The 19,309-nt window shown below is 38.0% G+C and overlaps 1 long non-coding RNA gene across 1 annotated transcript; it reads right to left on the minus strand.

The window, feature by feature from the left end:
* Nucleotides 1-1,838: 1,838 nt before the first annotated feature.
* LOC124262771 lies at nucleotides 1,839-16,739 on the minus strand. The gene is made up of 3 exons (XR_006894690.1): nucleotides 16,726-16,739; nucleotides 7,481-7,492; nucleotides 1,839-1,936 (listed from the first exon to the last, which is right to left on the minus strand). It is a non-coding gene; the product is annotated as an uncharacterized LOC124262771 (long non-coding RNA).
* Nucleotides 16,740-19,309: the final 2,570 nt, after the last annotated feature.

The raw sequence follows: 19,309 nt of genomic DNA on the forward strand, positions 1-19,309 counted from the left end.
TTAATAGCAATGATATACTAATTCCAGGTTTCAACATTCCATTTAGAAAAGACCGTTTAACACGAGGCGGTGGCGTGGCCATTTATGTCAAAGAATACTTATGTGTAGAGAGTATGGAAGCTTTAGACGTTGCGGGTCTTGAAGCGTTAGGGGTAAAAATTAAATGCAAAGCTAGAAATTATCTCATTGGTACATTTTACCGCGCGGACAAAAGTGAACAATACTGGGATTTGAGTGTTCAATCAATTGATATGGCGATTGATTTAAACATGTTCACTGTTATTGCCGGTGACTTTAATATAGATATTCAAAATGAAAGCAACATTAAAATTGAAACGCTTAAACGTTTGTGTGGGAAAATACCAGATCATAAATGCACCAACACGAATTACGCATAGCTCTAGCACTTTAATTGATTTGATTTTTGTTACCCATGAAAATAGCGTGCTTAGCTCAGGCGTACTCGATCCTATATGCAGTGATCATTGTCCAATTTTCGTAACGGTAAAAGATAAAATTTCCAAAACTGATGTTGTTATTAAAAGATTTGTGTACGATTATAAATCTATGGATAAAGAGTGTGTTCAAAGACATCTTAACGAAATTTTCCTCTGGTAACATTGACACTGCAGTAGAAATCCTAACGGAAAAGATAAAGTACATATTAAACATCAGTACACCAAACAGACTGGTCAATGCTAGAGCTAAAGATCCCGTATGGATGAATAACGAAATCCGTTCTGCAATACGGAAGCGAAATCGTTTTCGTAAAAATGCTAAAAATCGAAACCGTCTTTCCGACTGGGCTAATTTCCGATTAGTCAGAAACAAAGTTGTCAACTTAATACGCGTTTCCAAAAGAAAATGTAATTCAAAAATTGATTATAGGATAAATTCCTCGGTGGGTACAAAAACATGGTGGCGTTTGGTAAAACAATATATTAACAAAAAGTCTGAAAGTAACTACTTTCCACCAATCATATCAAATGACATTATCTACGACGACCCCGTAGACATTGCAAATGTTTTGAATGATTTCTCTGTCAGTCTACAACAGAAAATTCAGATTTACGACCTGCCCAATGTCATTTTGAACTTACTACAGACTCACTAAATGTAGTCAATCTTACACTTGATGAAGTTCAAGATATTCTCCTCTCTCGATCCATGAATAGCTACAGGACCAGATGGAATAGGAAATAGATTTCTGAAAGCCATGGCGAAAAGTTTAGCTCCTCTATTAACAAAACTATTTAATTTGTCTCTTCAAAAATTCACTATTCCAGCCGTCTGGAAGGAAGCGTTAGTCATGCCCCTCAATAAAAAAATAGTGTTAATGAATGTTCCAATTACAGACCGGTCGCACTTACGAGCTGTTTGTCTAAAGTTTTAGAAAAATGGGTTTTTAAACATGTATTTAATTTCTTCAGAGACAATGATATTTTAACCAATTTACAATCGGGTTTTATGCCAGGCGACTCTACCGCTAACCAATTAACTTATTTGTATGATTTCATAGCGAAAGGACTTGATGAAGGTAAAGAGGTCAGAGCTGTTTTTTTTGTGACATTAGCAAGGCATTTGATAAGGTATGGCACAAGGGCATTATTTCTAAACTTAAAAGCTATGGCATTGGTGGATCACTTTTGAATTGGTTTGAAAGTTATTTACAAAACAGATCACAAAAAGTCGTCATTAATGGATACAGTTCCGATTATAAACCTGTACTTGCTGGCGTCCCACAAGGTTCCGTATTGGGACCCTTACTTTTTATTGTATACATAAATGATTTGGTAGATGGTATAAAAAGCCACATACGTTGATTTGCTGACGACACCTCACGTGACGTAATTGTAGATGATCACGATACTGCCGCATCCTGCCTGAACGATGATTTAAACCGTATCTCTAGCTGGGCAGACAAGTGGCAAGCTACCTTCAACCCTGATAAAACCAAAACAATCAATTTCTCTCGTAAACATAAAAACGACACGATTCCGACCTTGAACATGAACCAAACCCTGATACGAGAAGTGGGAAGTCATAAACACCTGGGTATAACTCTACAGAGTGATTGTGGATGGAAAACTCATATTGAAGATATTGTTAAGAAAGTTAGCCCCAAGATAAATTGTCTTCGAAGTTTTAAATATCGCCTCTCCAGAAAAACGCTAGAAACCATGTACAAATCGTTTGTGATGCCGATATTTGACTATTGTTGTCATATCTGGGATAATTGTACAAATGATCAGTGTCTTATTCTTGAACGGTTACATCTAGATGCACTTCGTACAACATGCGGCGCAGTTCGTGGCACTAGTCGAAACAAAGTCTAAACCATTAAAAGAAAGGAGGCGCGACATTACTAATATATTTTTACAAGATGAATAACGATCTCGCACCTGACTACCTCTTGTCCCTAACTTTGTCTGCGAAAACAGTCAATACAATCTCCGTAATAAATTTAAGTTACAAACAATAAATTTTAGGACTAAAATATATGAAAAGTCGTTCCTACCTGACACAATTAAAATTTGGAATTCATTACCTGATAATTTAGTATTCGCTAACTCAATCGGTGAATTCAAATCTCTGTTTAAAAATGATGAATCAAATAATTATCTAGATCTAAATTATGGCAGTCGATTCTGTCAGATCGTACACTGTCGACTTAAGCTCGACTGTAGTGATTTGAATGCGGATAAAGTAAATAGACACATTTCTAACAACCCTGGATGCGCTTGTGGATACCACAATGAAGATACTTTTCATTATCTTTTAACATGTAAGTTATACACTGCTATTAGAAATAATACCTACTTCTATGTAAATGGCCACAATCTCCAAACTGTGTTATACGGAATACCTCCGGCAAACAACAACGTCAATAAGAACATAATAGAGTCCCTGCATCAATACGTCTATAAGTCTAAACGATTTGACAAATTATACTAACAATTATATGCAATCAATTAATGAAGTGTAGCTGCAAGCTCAATGTTTATAAGCGCCTACAACTCACATATATGATTTAATTCGTGGGTTTTTGTATCCAGGTTCTTTTGTATTTGTTTAAATGATATATGTACTGGTGAGGTATTGATATAAGCAGAGTTCTGCTTTTTTACCAAACCATATTCTCTAGGAATAAAAATATGTTTAAACCAATTACGGTATTGTAAAATCAAGGAGTCACTTTGACTGCAAGTTAAGATTTATTTGGTCCAATTTGAAATCATGATTAAGTTACCGGTTATTCAAATCCATTTGCAAATGTAACTTTAGTATGGTTCATTTTGTGAAAATGTATCTAGGGAAGGATAATAATAAAATATTCAAAGGGAAATTATGTCTATGTTTTGTGGTACCATAAACACATACCTTCAGTAAGAGAGGGTGATCTTTGCCTCCAGTAGTAGTCGTGACACGTTTCCTCACAACAGCCTAAATGAATAAAACAAATCCGTTAATATATAATCTATTTGCTATATTTTTCTATATATTTGACTTATTTTACTTCACCAACCTTTGAAAATAGTTCGAGCAAAACTGTTCATACAGTCATGGGACTTGCATGCTATTTTAGTGTAGCTGTGTAATTTTCATTAATTCAGTTTTCCATATTTGGTTGTCAAATTTTGCAAGTTGTTAGGAAATCATCACAGATACATAATTTTCCGCGTTGTAGTTACATGAGCAACATATATACAACATTGCGTATTCTTTCCCCATAGACCACCATGTTAAAAATTGCCATAACTATGACACGCACTAAATTGAAAATAAATGTAGCTGAGATGATTCATGACCCATGTGCAAAATATGAACAATATCAAACGGATATTAAATAGATTCAAGACATATTTCTAGCTGCACCAAATTAACATGCATAGTGACGAATACCTATGGCCAGTGGCTGTAATTCGATAGATTAGCTTGTTTATCAATCCGGATTTCTCTACGTAAAGTAAATAATTCATAAAACGTTATTTGACAACAAAATAAATTGGTGCTACCTGACAGGATCGTGGTACTGCGAGTTTTTCGCAGCCCTTTCCATCTTTCTTTTCCAGGTAGCGAATTTTCTCTTCCAGTGCTTTGAGGGTAACTGAGGCGGCTATGAAAATGGCGTCTCGCAAAGACTCACGGGAAAAACACTTTGTTGTTGTTTTTTAATCTAAATCTAACATTACAGTTTGACAACATCTTTCCGCGTTATACAACAAAATAAACATACACTATACACATAAAATGTCAGCTGTGTGTTTTTTATAATGATTTAGGTAGTCTCGCGTGGACGTGATCCGGTCGCCATTGTTTTATTTGTTTACATTGCCGACATCAAAGGGGACCGTGAAAAGTGGAAATGAGCAGATTGAATGTGAGAACCCAAAGTGACAACAGTGGGCTGTTATGGGCTTAAGGGTCTTTTCATCTCATTATGGGCACTAATTGCTCCTCCACAGTGTCAAGCATCAACATGTAGGCCTAGAGATAACTAACAGTGAATAAATCTGAAAACATATTCACGTTACTTTAATAGTCCTGATCGAGCTTCATGAGTCCTACTCATGAGAACTTGTGTTAGTGGCAAATAGGTGATTTTTCAAAACCCTGTCAGGAGTAGGCAATATACGAAAATATTACTGCTGGACGTAAAACTTCATCATGTAAGTAATTTACGTATTGAGCTCAAAACATGCAAGTGTATTAGACATGATTATATCATGTTCATTCTTTTCAGTTCTACACCTAGATCTTCGTATACTATTCCCATGTATTATAAGTTTACTTATCTAATTTTGCAGTATAAATTACTAGTTTATATGTAATGTCAGCTCAATATATCTAAGTGAGTGAGTTTAGTATTACGCCGCACTCAGCAATACTCCAGCTATATGGCAGTATTTATCCAATCATACCAGTTCATCTTTTTTATCATTTTATAACCATTAAAACAATTATTACATGTACTTTACACTCATAGCTTTGTGTAATAATTTGTGTAATCAATTATTAAACCTCTTAGCCTTACAATGCATTGACACAAGTCACGTATAACATTTCTCAAAGAATCATTGTTTCAATTATTTGATTTACAGATACGTATTGTGGATCCACTGACTTGTTGGTGATTGACAAGAGGCTTGGCTTAGTAATCATTTATAGTAACACCATACCATGCTCCTAATTTCATTAAAGGAAATCTGAAAACAATATTTTTTATTCATCAGCATTTAGTCAAAAACAAGTAAACACTAAATAGATACATATAATAAATTTCTTTATCTTTGTGAAAAAAAGAATCACTCATAAAGTAACAGTGCGTGGATTCCAGTGTAATCATAAGTTGATATGTTTTTCAGTTCCAAGAAAAAGACCCAGTTTTCTGTCCGCACTGCCAGTCGTTTGTTTCAAGGAAACAAGGAATCCGTCTGGAATGGACGGCAGTTTCTCATCAGGTTAGTCGTCAAAGATACTTCACTTCACAGGTTTCACTTAAGGAGTTCAGTTTGATCTGTCCCTTTGCTATCAATCATATATCGATAATGAATATATTTAATTACATATCAGATATGTAGCTATAACTGAAAGTGAATAAGTTGTGTTACACATTTTACGGGTTTTAAATTAAAGTAAAGGTCGCATTAAATAATAATATTTTATGTTATTATATTGCTGTGAATGTTTCCTTAGAGGGTTGATAAAACTAAGAAATACCCACGATTTTTCATTCATGGGAAATGTTAGGTTTTGTATACTTTTCTCAGTTGAGTTGGTCATTTCAATTTGAAAAAGATCACAGATATAATCAGGTGTTACATTCAGTGTTTGAACATGATTCGTATCTATTTAAAATATTTTTCATGTACCGTTTTACCTATGCTTAGATTTCAATTGGCGATTTGGTAGTAGATGTTACCTTGAATATGAGTACAGTAACAGTAATAAATATTACCACAATTTGCTTCAGAATACTGGGTTGGCTACTATTTTCTGGTACCAATCAGTCAAATAGTGACATGTCCAATGGAAGATACAATATAACATGTATACTACAGACCTTTCCTTTGTGATTGTGAAAAAAATCTTTTGGTTACATCTACAAATTAGTCGTTTAAATTTTATAATTTGATTGTGATCAGATGCACCACTGTGCATGTTTTGAATATGTATACATGTGTTACTTTGGCTGTTTTTGCAGTTTTACTAAGCATTGTATGTGTTGTATTTGCAGGATGATGCAGAGTCTGTGTGGGATGATGAGGATGGCATCATCTGTTTGCGGTTGTGGACTGGTTCAAGCCTTGTTGTAATCAACTTGGTTATATTTCCCCTTTCTCTGTGTGGCAAAACAAATGTCTCAACTCAGGCTCTGCTTCATATGTACCAGATCAGAGGATTGCTGTCTGCTCAGTATGAGTGCAACAGAAGCTTCATGATTGTCAGCAAGTTGCCAAGTCTTTACTATGTGAGATTGTTAGTGTGTAGATGTTAAGATACATTGAGGCAGCTTCAAATGTATACTTCATGTATATGTATATGGGCCCATGACGTTTCATACAATAAACATTTGAATTTTAATTTGAAATCTGTTTAATAAATACCACAGCAAATATGTTATGCATGCACTAGTAGACCTCATTTCATCATATGCATAAAATGTTGTAGGGTTTTGACATATTTGTATTTGCATATTCATACAGAAGTTGTGTTCTCCATACATACATACATACATACATACATACATACATACATACATACATACATACATACATACATACATACATACATACATACATACATACATACATACATACATACATACATACATACATACATACAAACTTATATCCTTATCCTGTCTTCGAAGGACAGTAAAAATAACTAGTCTAGCACAAATGTACACTACAAAACTGGCATGGAACCATAAACACTTTAACGGTACAGTATAAAAATTGGATATAGATTGCCAACACCTGAAAGTTGATCAACATACTAGGGACTACGGCACGTACAGTACTTTTGCTTCCTGCATGGATCCTAGCTGGATTCTGTATACAGAAATTATCTTGCAAATGTAACAGTAAGTAAATTAGTCCCCCAATGGAACAGCACAAAGCTAAGTTTGCCATTTCATCTAAGCTGAAACCAACAGAAACCAAGCGGAAACCTACATTACCCAGTATCCAATAGGTTTCCGCAATAGCGGAAACTAAGTCATTTTGCTATGAATGTTTCAGCGAACTGAAACTAAATGGAAACGCATGATGATAGTTTCAGTTGTAGAAACTTGACGGAAACCTAGATTTGTTAGTTTCAGTTTTGTAAACTATGCGGAAACTCGCATTGTCTGTTTCCGGATACTGAAACCTAGCGGAAACCTACATTACCCAGTATCCATTAGGTTTCCGCAAGAACGGAAACTAAGTTAGTTTTGCTGTGCTACAGTGTCACGTGCCACCTTAGACCATTGTACTACACGTATAATCTCATGAATATATAACTGGTCCATAATGATGCGCGAACACTAACATTTAGTCTCTGGAATTAACTGACTTCCCACACACAAAAAATTCCTAAATCAATCACCATAAAATATAATAAAAAAATACCCAGAGACATTTTCATGTTCAGACTGCGCTAATCTGGATTTACGACATATTCTAGACATGCATAGGCTGGACTGAGTATACTTGTTTCAATGTCCTATGAAATATATGAAATTAGACCAGCACAAGCAGTAGTGTTACTGCAAATGATGGACCATACTTACATTTCACACACTTCGGTTTTCCTGCTCTGCTGATTATCAGTTGAGAGTCGCCTGCACATTGGTTCAATGGGTGTTTGTCCTTTTATGATAAACAAAATATGCAGAACAATGATAAATCAATGTGACTACCTGAGAAACATTGAACTTCAGAACACTGAGCAACTATAAGTAACCCCATTAGAAAACTACTGTTGAACAACACATTGACTAAACTCATCAGAAAGAAATGACCCCAGCTCCTGAATATAACATTTGCAAACATGGAAATTGGTGGTGTTTGTTTTCTTTTAAGTAGCTTTCTCAAGGAAAACAGAAGTCTCGCAAAATTCTAAAATTTCAGTAACTAAAAATTGTAACATATTCTGGTTCGGACGCCATTTCATTAAAAATAGGAACGAGTATTTGGTTGTAGCTGCACTAGCAACATTCCTACTATATGGCGGCAGTCTGTAAATAGTCAGTCTGGTCAATCCAGTGATCAAGAGCATGAGTCAGCGAGCCTGACCAACCGAACACGTTACGATAGGCATGGTTTTTAAAATGCTATTTTAATGTAATAATATGTATGACAAATTTGACTAGAAATAATGCTTGTATTTGCGATGAACTTGTGTGTGAGGTTGCTCTCGTGGCTTCATAGGTTATTGGCATTCACAGAGAACTCCGGGTTATTTCTCCGCCTCAATGATACATGACGTACCACAATGCCACATTGACGTCACGCCTTTTTCAGTTAAACGTGTGTAACACGCTTTCTGCACGTTAACGCAGTGGGCGTAATTCAAAATTATCATACCTGCTTCTTACTTGAAACAAATTCAGGAGAACTATCACGTTACTGGATATCTAGTCATAGCATTACCAGCACGTCAATACAGTGAATGTAATTCACAATTATCATACCCCGACTCTTACATTCATCAAAATCAGAGAACCATCATGTTACTGGATTGTCTGGTCCATCCATAACTCTGCTTAGTTTACAGGCTGCTGCCACAGTGTAGGAGCTCTGCTGTACGGCGTCACACAATAGATACTTACGTTGACGCCAACTGTGACAAGCGGAAGTAATACGATTTGGATTCTCAAAAAACTGACCGAGTTCAGCTCTGTCAAAACATTTGATTTTTCAGTGTTGTACATCATCTTCCCACTTGACAAACGTTACAAAAATATTCATTCCTTGAGCCAAGGTGCATTTATCAAAAAACTTGGTGAACAAAGATATACCTATACTGAACCACGAAAGTAACGTCGCCTTTCAAAACCAAATGCAAAATTTTGTTCTTACAAGGTGGTATTTGCATTATGATTGTACCGTTTTGTTAACATGTTTTCAATCCAATTTGACAGTATTTACCAACATCAATGTATTCTGATATATCGACCAAACGCGCCGAAAAAGGCACACATGGTTCCATATGACATTCGTGAAAATGAAAATGCACGTGCATGTCGTGACAACCAAACCAATGAAAGCGAGTCCCAAACAAGCCTGAAATTTTTGTTTTGACACAATCACCATGCCACGACTTACGAGAGATCAGAGGAACCAAGTTGTCCAGACTGCACGGAGGGTATCCAATCATTTTAATGTTCAGGTTAGGACAATCCATCGACTGCAGGTGTGGTATCAGGTCACTAACAGCATCCAAGATCGTCCACGCAATAGGCGACCTCTAGTAACATCACAACGTCAAGACCGACAGATTGTGCGCAACCATCTGCAGGATCCCTTCCACAGAGCGACGGAAACAGCACACCAGAGCATTTGGGAGTCACAACAGACCCATCAGTGCCGATACAGTGCGTGGACGTTTGCGCGGAAGAAACCTCTGCTGTCTCACAGACCATATCGTAGCCCTGTCCTCACCGCTCATCACCGCCCAAACCGATGGGCAATGGGCATGGAAATTGGCGTTATTGACAATGATGAACTGTGCTTTTATCTCATGAAAGCCGATATTGTGTTTCGACAGTCGGGATGGCAGAGTGAGAGTACGGTGAAGGCGTGGGGAACTATTTTCCAATGAGGGTATTGTTGAAAAAGACTCGCCGGATGGTCCAATCATCATGGTGTCGGGGTGCAATCGGTCTGAACTAGTTAGTTGACTCCGTGGTGTTCCAGAATCGTGGTCCAGGATGAGGACAGATGCTCGCTATATTGACCGAGTCATAAGACCCCACCTTGTGTCACATTTTGGTCGTTACAGAAATCACATCTTCCAGCAAGACAATGCTAGTGCCCACACTGCCAGAGCAAGATTAGACTTCATCAGACAACATGGCATCCAAACACTACAATAGCCTGCACTCACTCCAGATTTTAGTCCAATGGAACACCGCACAGTATGGCATTTCGCACAGTATGGGTCCAAGTGCCTATGGCCTTCATCAATCGCCTATTTCATTCTGTGTGCAGACGATGCAACGCTTTCATCGATGCCAATGGAGGCCACACACAATACTGACTTTGGGGTATCTTAATGGTACCAGTTTATGTGATTTTGTTTGTGGGAACTCTAAATGTGATTCCCGAAAATGTGTTAACCATAATTGTCAAGGTTGAACTAAATCATCCGTTTTGATTGTTAATTAGAGTGAATTAAAGTGTGTGCTGTAAGAAACCGTTATCGGTGCGACATTTCTTTTCTGGTTCAGTATACATGTTTATCTTCAGAAGCTCAGGATAATTTGTCAAAATTTAAATTCAAATTTCATTTGAAGTTTACTGAGAAAACAATATGTGACATGCTGAACGTCTTACTTCATAACATGGGGGATAAAGCATTTAGACAAGAAGTAAGCATCCCATGGGCACCAATTGTGCTCCCATCCTCGTGGATTTGTTTCTTTATGCTTATAAATCTGAATTTCTGTTCAGTTTGGCAAAATCAAAAACAAGGTCATTTGGACAAGATGTTTAACTTTAGCTTCAGGTATATTAATGATTTAGTTTTGCTCGATAACCATCAAACAGCCAGTTCCCTTCCACTCATTTACCCCCGAACTTAATATAGGACCAGTGAGACAAGTGTTTTATGTTCAGATCTGTGAATAAGGATTTAGTGTGACACCTCTAGTAGTTTTACTGCCCATCGTCTAAAGGTTTTAATCTTCAGAATATATTCATTTTTAATTTATAAGATGTTCTCGTCACGATATGGCTGACATATTGAGGATGTGACGATAAATATTCACTCACTCACTCACTCACTCACTCACTCAATTACACACTCACTCACTCACTCACTCAATCACACACTCACTCACTCACTCACTCACTCACTCAATCACTCAATCACACACTCACTCAATCACTACGGTGACAAACAAATCCCTACAAAGCTGTGACAAAGGAGACATCAGCTTTCAAACAGTCAACTTTCCTTTCATGTCGAGTAATTTACATCAACAGCTCCAGGCTTTGGTGTTTACAGAATGCGATACGTTTCTTGTTCGGAAACTGTTCGATCAAATGTGCAACATTCAAGGCCTCAGTAAAGCGTTCAGTTTTTTTTGTGGTAAACATGTGGAGGATATTGCAAAATGTGATGCATCAGTCCATCAAATATAGCCGATGCATTTCCCATTTGTGTGTACGTTTCTTCTAAGTGAACAGTTGGCTAGTATTATGTTTATGACGGAAGCCACCGGAAGGGCAGGATAGGCTCATCGTTCCGCAAACACTGGTATCATTGCAATTTGATAGTGATTCATAAACACATGTTCTGGCAATCACTTGATTGTCTTGTCCAGATGTAATGCTGCTGAATGCGGCGTCAATCACTTACTCATTGTATAGTAAGAATTGTAAATAGACTCTGAAGGGTTTTGGCGTTTTAATGTATACTCACTTTTGCACTCCACAGCCAAACTCTAAAATCTCACCACCATTGGATATGTGATTGTTGCTGAGTTTCTATTTTGTTTGTCAGCAGCATAAAACAAGAGTCATCAAAAGATGACAAATCCCCTCTGGCCCCACAAATGTCAAAGAACAAATCTTCTAAGAGTTCCTTAAAGATTTGATGAGCGAGTTTTTGTCTAATCCATTCGTATACAAGAGAAGTTATTGAGCTATCAAAACAGTAACAATAACTTTGTACTTATATGTAAGGCACTTATCAATGTCAAAGTCAAAGGAATAAAATGCAAATTATAATAGACAGCAGTTGACAGACTGATTTTTGTTTGTTTTCCGTTTCAGGAAAGAATACCCAGTACCCTTTCGAGATATGGTCCGGACAAACACACCACTATGAACAAAGTCAAAGTCAGACTTGTTGCCATGGAAACGGACAAGTGGGGCCCAGACATCTGAGGCAACAGATTATTGTAATTGCTTCCACTGAGTGTGCCAGAATCCCAAGAGAATGGGTTCACCTTATATGTTTCTTGCATGTGGGATTCTCAGGGAAAGTAACCTATTTCTGAAAAGAACGGAACTTACGACCACCTCTCCAAAAATGCAAGGCATTTGCTTTATCAAATACTAACAGTCTTTATCATGAGTTTTCTATTTTGCTCATTGTTGTATTCCTTCATTTGAATAAAGTTAAATGGAAATCGGTTTAGAATCAGTAAAAACATTGTTCTTGAACTTTTGCTTAAAAGCACATTATTACTTTTGCACTAGTACAGAGGTTGCGTAATGCCAACCCATATGAATTTCTGTTTTACGGTGTCCAAGTGTTGTTGCATCATGTACTTTGTATATTTGTATTTACTGATTTTGAATTAATAAAAAAAATTAAAAAAAGAAAAAAAAGTGTTCATGAATCATGCGAAAAGGTGAAACACCCTACCGAGTGGTTTGCACCGATCATAAACACATGCAAAGGCAAGTCAATTGTTCACTTGAAACCCATTCCATTTAAACTCACCTTGAGATGGAACATCTGCTTCCCCTCAGTCACCACGCTGTTGTCGGTTCCAAGTTCGCAGGTCAGGTCAGAAGACAATGTGTAGAACGTGCATCCACCCATACGGCGACACAAATCCTCACACATTTTCGGGCCAAATGGACGTATTGTGTATTTTGGCCTGTCGTCCGTTTTTAGCTCTACAATTTGGACAAGTAGTCCAAAATGCAGCATTTTGAGAGCGCGCATCTTGTTCATTCAAGAGTGACTGCTGGTGAAGGATTGAATATATATGTTTTATAAGGCATATGTTTTATTCCATATATTTTGATGAGATGAAGAAGTCCTACTGAATGAAAATAAACCATTAACTGACATTTGCAAGAGCTAGCAGAAGAATAAAATATACATCGATAAAATTACCTAAAATAGACAGGAAAGACATACATTTTATATATGTTGTTTTTCACCCCTCACAGTCACGTTTCGTTCCCAATGCAGATCTTGAAAACTGTACCGTATTTCTTTTACCAAACTTGGTAGGTCTATGATGGTGAACTCTTTCATAGTTTGGGAAATGTTTCCATGCCAACAATTCTGACAGGCTGGAAATGGTGGCTGTGCTATTTTAGATGCGTTGTGAAGATGTTATAAACCGTAACATATCACTTCATCAAACTTGGACAGTTGATAGATCTACACAGATTCAACTGTAGATGTGAATTGTGTTAGTTGGGTAGATTGTTGCAGTAAGATTCGTTTCGTTTAGAAAAATGCCACATACTACTATTCATAACATTCAAACAAACACGTTGTTCAGTAAACAAATTAAGGGTTAACAATACAAACGACATCACATTGAAGGACGCATGTCTATGATTACGTTCTTACAGCTACAAATTTTATGCAGATGTCATACAGAAGGTCCTGTTTTCAACCCCTTCCACAAACCGGTGGGCAAACACAAAAATAGCTAAAATGTCTCATTTCTTTGCACTCGTCTCATAGATGAAGATCAGACAAAAGGTCCAGCATGTGGATGCCTTTGTCTTCTTGTTTCATTTTGACAATTATACATCTTTCTATCAATTGTAATGTAGGTATGAAAACGTGATAAGGTTATCAGTCACGAAGGTTTTTACGAGTTATTTGATGCATTAATCAATGTAAGCTGACACTGGATTCCAATAATTGACCAAAATATGCCCTACGTCATGGAACATGTTCGCAACAGTTCATCTTCATCAGTTTGCATCACAGCCAAATATGCAGACAAAGTGACTATAACAGCAAGGTGGTCAAAACCAGGTCAATTTTAACAAATGGCTCATATACTACTGATAAAACGAAAGTACACATCGACTTGAGCGGTTTATTAAACATTCTACCATGAATCAAGAAAATACTAGATTCTGATTGGTTGTTCAGAAAAATCAGACGGCATCAATTGTGGATTGACGCTCATCTGATTGTAAGGCCGCTTCACCGCGCATTGACAAATCTTATTGTGAGAACTACTTCCGTTTGACCACAATGATGGCGGATCATAACAACAACTCCATGGATTTTGACGCTGACTTTCGAATATTCCACATAGGCAATTGGAAATTTTTGGATTAAAAATGCGTTTGATTTCATTGCGCTTCACTGCGCACGTATAGAACACTGCCGCACTACTTCAGCTTGACCACCAACATGACTAATATCAACACAACATACGTGATGGAAATGCTGATAAAACATTTATTTAAACTCGAAAAATACAATTATATGATCCCAACAATTATGAGGGAACCTCACTATCATATTACCTTTATCATAAAAAACACAGCCCCAAACATAAACAAAAGAATATCTAACATATAAATCAGAAGGCCTTGTATAAAATACATCCCTATCTATACAAAATATGCAACAAAACATTAGTACACATTTGCCTACATGGTAAATGGTATATTTAATTCCGTTTAGAATGGGAAATTTGCAAGATAGATCTAACGGTCTGGCGAAACACCACATTTATGCCACTCATAGTCCTACTCTATCATATACGTTGCATCGTTCACAAAATAATTCTGCACTCTGCCAGCTTCCCGCAAGGTTGTCACGGTTATGTTTATCTACTTTGAAAACGCTTGGACACAGTCCAGTCCCAAACGATGGAAACAAAGTTCCAAGGAATCACAAGTTAGTCGCATGTACACTAAGCAGCAGCATTGTCACTCATTTGTCGCATGCCGGGGTAGAGGCAGTACGTGAAATCATGATTGGCCGGTCATAAAAATCAACAGTCTTTGATGAGTTACAGGTCGTAGGTTGATCAGGAAAGGATCTATTCTTCGATTCTGCAGGGTTCAGATTCGACAGTTAGTCAAGTATTGTCCACTGTCACTTCAAATTTCAACCTTTCGCAAAATGTAAACACTGGCTCGTCCGCCATTTCAAGCTGTTGCGTAACTGTCTACTTTGAAGAAAATAAGTAGGTCCGGCGATTCCATTATGGCCAGGGGTACAGTTTCACGGCACACAAAAAATAAGCTGGTTTTAGTCGTGGAGTTGGGATGAAAACCCCAAGACGGCATATTGCACTGAATAAACAGTAGGCTGGAATATTTTAGTCGTAATGGAGTTGAGATGAATTCGCCTCTCGTCCCACAAGATCTCGGGTATTTTACATAGAATTGCACTGAATAAACAGTAGTTTGATTGAAACCTCACGCTACGCGTTCGGTTCCAATTGAAATTTGGCGTTCGGTTCCCATTGAAATTTAGTCGCCATCAATTCAGTAAAGCATGTCTCTGATTTTCAAACGCACTAGGTTTATCTCCTAACGAAATAAAACACTGACATTACATGTATTTTAAGGTGTCCTCAGAAAGAACATTTGGTAGTATCAACCGTGCAAAGGGTAATGGCCTTAAGCGTATTTTTTTAATGTTTCTTGAAAACATGAGGTTAGTAAATCATTCATGGGAACAGCCATTTTGGGAACTCAATATACTTGTTCAGAGGTTTATCATATCATGATATTTAAGACGGGTAAAAATGACTTGGCTATGGTTATGATCGTTTTCAACTTTAGATGCATAGCAATTGATAGTGAATTTGGATGGTTGTCAGGGAGACTGGGGACTTTGGATGCCAGTCGTCATGGACACAACAGTTTCCTGTTTTTATTTTAAACGACTGAAACGGCTTCTAAGAAATGGCTCACTTGTAATGCAAACTAAATGAGAAAAACACATATTTTCAGGGGCAAAAGTTATTCTTTCACTCTTGTAATCTTAGGAACGAATTTTAGGATTTGAACTTGAAATAATGTTAAAATGGTCGGGGAAACAAAACGCGGCTTCAACGTTCTTGACTGACTCAGTTTGGTTTTACGCCGGTGAATTCCACAACATCCCGTGGGACACCAGAAATGGGTTTCACAAATTGGCCCATTAGATTCGAACCCGGGTCTTTCAAGCCAACGTTTTAACCATTAGGCTGAACCACCGCCCCGGTTCTATAGAGAGGATTAGTCTAAAGGTATTTTGAGAGTACATCTCCACACAATACATACATGGAGCAAATTTATTACAGCCCATGTGGGTATTGGAAAGGCGGGGACGCCATCCCGAAACTCACCAAAGCCGCTCGAGTCTAAGAAGAGAAAGCCGGCTTAAAAAAACAAGCTATCTGGCAAGTCTACCTGTCGGCGCCTCGGTACATCCCGAGAAGAAATTTGACATTTCGACGCCGAATCGCGTGCATCAAGCTGACCTCCTGTTTCTACCTCATGACAGGGTGAGCCGTAAAACCTACAAGTACGCCCTGACAATCGTCAGTGTCGCAAGTCGCTACAAAGCAGCCGAATCGCTGACGACGATAGAATCGAACAAAGTCGCCAAAATCTTAGAACGTATATACAAACGCAGTCGCTTGACCTTTCCTGTCATATTGCAAATCGATCCGAGGATGCGTATTCATGGGAGCCGTGTCACAGCTGCTGGCCCAGCCATCGTCAAGAGATTCAATCGCACCTTAGCCGAACGCCTATCTCACACCAGTACACACAGGATTTAATCAATCCCGGAAACAAAAATACGGAATGGGTCGTACGCTTGCCGCAAGTGGTGGCTGCCATCAACAACGAAGTCACCAGACTCTTGGGCAAGAGACAACGTCGGCCTGGTCGACATCAAAGACGGTGAACCGATCTTGTACTACTTGAAAGACGGGCCCAATAGACCATTTGTCAAGGAAGAATTACAAATTGTACCTCACGACACAGTGTAACGAGTCACTTATCGATCGCCCACTGTTTGATAGTTCTCATGATTTGTCAGTTTGTGAAGAAACTATTAGTAGCGGTATGCTGGGAATGTATATGCAGATGCAAACGCGCATCATGTAGCATGAATCAAGCCCTAGCTAGCCCGTCAATATGTCAGAGTTGTATTTCTCGTGATATCAGCCATCAACAATAAACTCCAATTTCACAGCCTACATTCGTCATGTTGTCTCACCCACTGTTAATTTAACATCCAGCTATCAGAGCCATGGTGGCTATGCAGTCAGTGTAGGGTATCTAAGTGGTTCTTGCATAAACGTCTGGCCTACATAACCTCCTGTCACATGGCTAGGGTATCCAGGTCGTAAACGTTTTGGCTATTACTGTGTTTCGAACTCAGGGCCTCAGTATTATGAACCAAACTCTGTTACCATCACACTATGAAACCCACTGACAGTATTTGGCGAATGAGAGCTACTTATCGATCCGAGCTGTACACCTGGCGATAGAGAGACGGTCCACCATCATTCCAACCATATATTTACACTCCCGCGGGAGCAATGGATCGTTAAAAATATGACTTTGAGGGACCTGGTCCAAACCTATCATTACACATAGCCAGCAAGCCAGCGAGCCAGCTCAGCGAGCTGTAGATGAATAGTCGAGCTTGTGAACCGTGACCTGTCAACTCTGTCACACTCGCCCACAGCGCTCGCTCAACATAGACTAGGGAAATCGATTGCCGAGTCCAACTTAAGCCGTGGTGGCTCAATCCGCTAAACTGCAGGGACAAGCTTGCTTTCGTGCAGCCGCGCAACTGTGCGATTTGTGAGTTTGACCGGCCTCTCAAGATTTCCCGAAACAACAAGTAAGGTTATCTGAGGCTCGCAGTTGGATGTAATCCCACGAGGGAGGAAGCTTGTGCGTCGCATCTATCTAACTATTTCTTTCTCCCTCGTTGGGGTTGTGACCGCAGCGGATATTTTGCTAAATATTTTTTCATGCTCTCAGTCGCCTTGCTACTATGAACAAGTACGGCAATAAGTTGGATTCTTAGCCTTTCGCCAGACTGACCCCATGCTCAATAAAAAAAGCGAATATTTCCTAAATTATTCGACCGATTTTCGTGAAACTTTGCATGTACGTCCGTAGTAGTAGTATAGACAATAGCGGAACGGGATTAGGTTCTTCACAAAGCCTTAGTTAGGTTAATTAAGGCTTTGGGAAGGACTTGATCCCGTTGTGCTATTGTGTATACTACTCAACAACGGTCTCAAATCTCTTTTCCTTTAGTAAAGTCACTTAACATAGCTGTGTCATTCAAAAGTTGTATAAAGTCATAGTGAACTAAGACCTGGCAAATACAGGACTGATACTGCTGCAATCGGATTTTATATCAATATACGAAAACTGTGTAATGTTCACCAGAATTATTTCATGGTATTATATCACCGATGCACCCCTATGTGCATGTATGCATAATTTCAGTTGCCATAACACAATCAAATAGTTTCATGTTAGAACACTACTTGTGCACATTAACGTCAAAATACACTATTCAGAATCTCTAGTTCAAGGGAAATAACTGTAATAAATTATTGATTCAGAATGTATGAACACAAAACACACACTATGAAAACACTTCAAACATACTTGTAATTTATCAAGGAATCAAACTCACAAGATAACGTCCATTTTAAGAGCCGCAACTTACATCAAAAGTAACATGCATGGATTAACTTCCTTTTGGTACCTGATTATTTTCTCTATGTCCGGAGACTTAATAATACTTGTTCCCAATTTCTATATTCGTATTCCTATTGTATACAAACACAAGCAAAAGTTAAGCTTTTCATGCTAAAGTATTTGTGCTTGATCGAAAAATATTCCATGTAATTGTGTGTTTATACAATTACATGTTTTTCACCTTTGAACTACATTTTTTTTTTCAATTTGCTAGCCGACTCCTGCAAAATACAATGTTTTGTCTATATTTTTTGCTCTCGTATTTGTCAAAGAAAACTGCTCTACGGACAATCTGTTCAACAATCTGACAATTCTCAATCTCTCCAACAAACTTCAATGTTGGTTTCTTTATCAGAGATGAACGACATAACATGGAAGTATTGAGACGCCCGGACTTCACCGGACGTTTTGGTTAAAATAGCCTGAGATTGTGATCGCCTGCAACTAACCACGTGTAACAATGGATGTCTGTTGCCATATAACAGCTTGTAAATTAATATTTCAGTTACAGATATCACAGTTAGTGCGACAATACTACCTTCACACTCATTTAGATACCGCATTTTCTGCCCTAATCATTGAAATCCATGAATGTCTATTTAATCTAGCAACTATCGCAGTGATATAGATCCCCGTCTTGCTGC

This window comes from Haliotis rubra, unplaced genomic scaffold, assembly GCF_003918875.1.
Source record: "Haliotis rubra isolate DU_JTF1 unplaced genomic scaffold, ASM391887v1 Scf854, whole genome shotgun sequence".
Classification (NCBI taxonomy): domain Eukaryota; kingdom Metazoa; phylum Mollusca; class Gastropoda; order Lepetellida; family Haliotidae; genus Haliotis; species Haliotis rubra.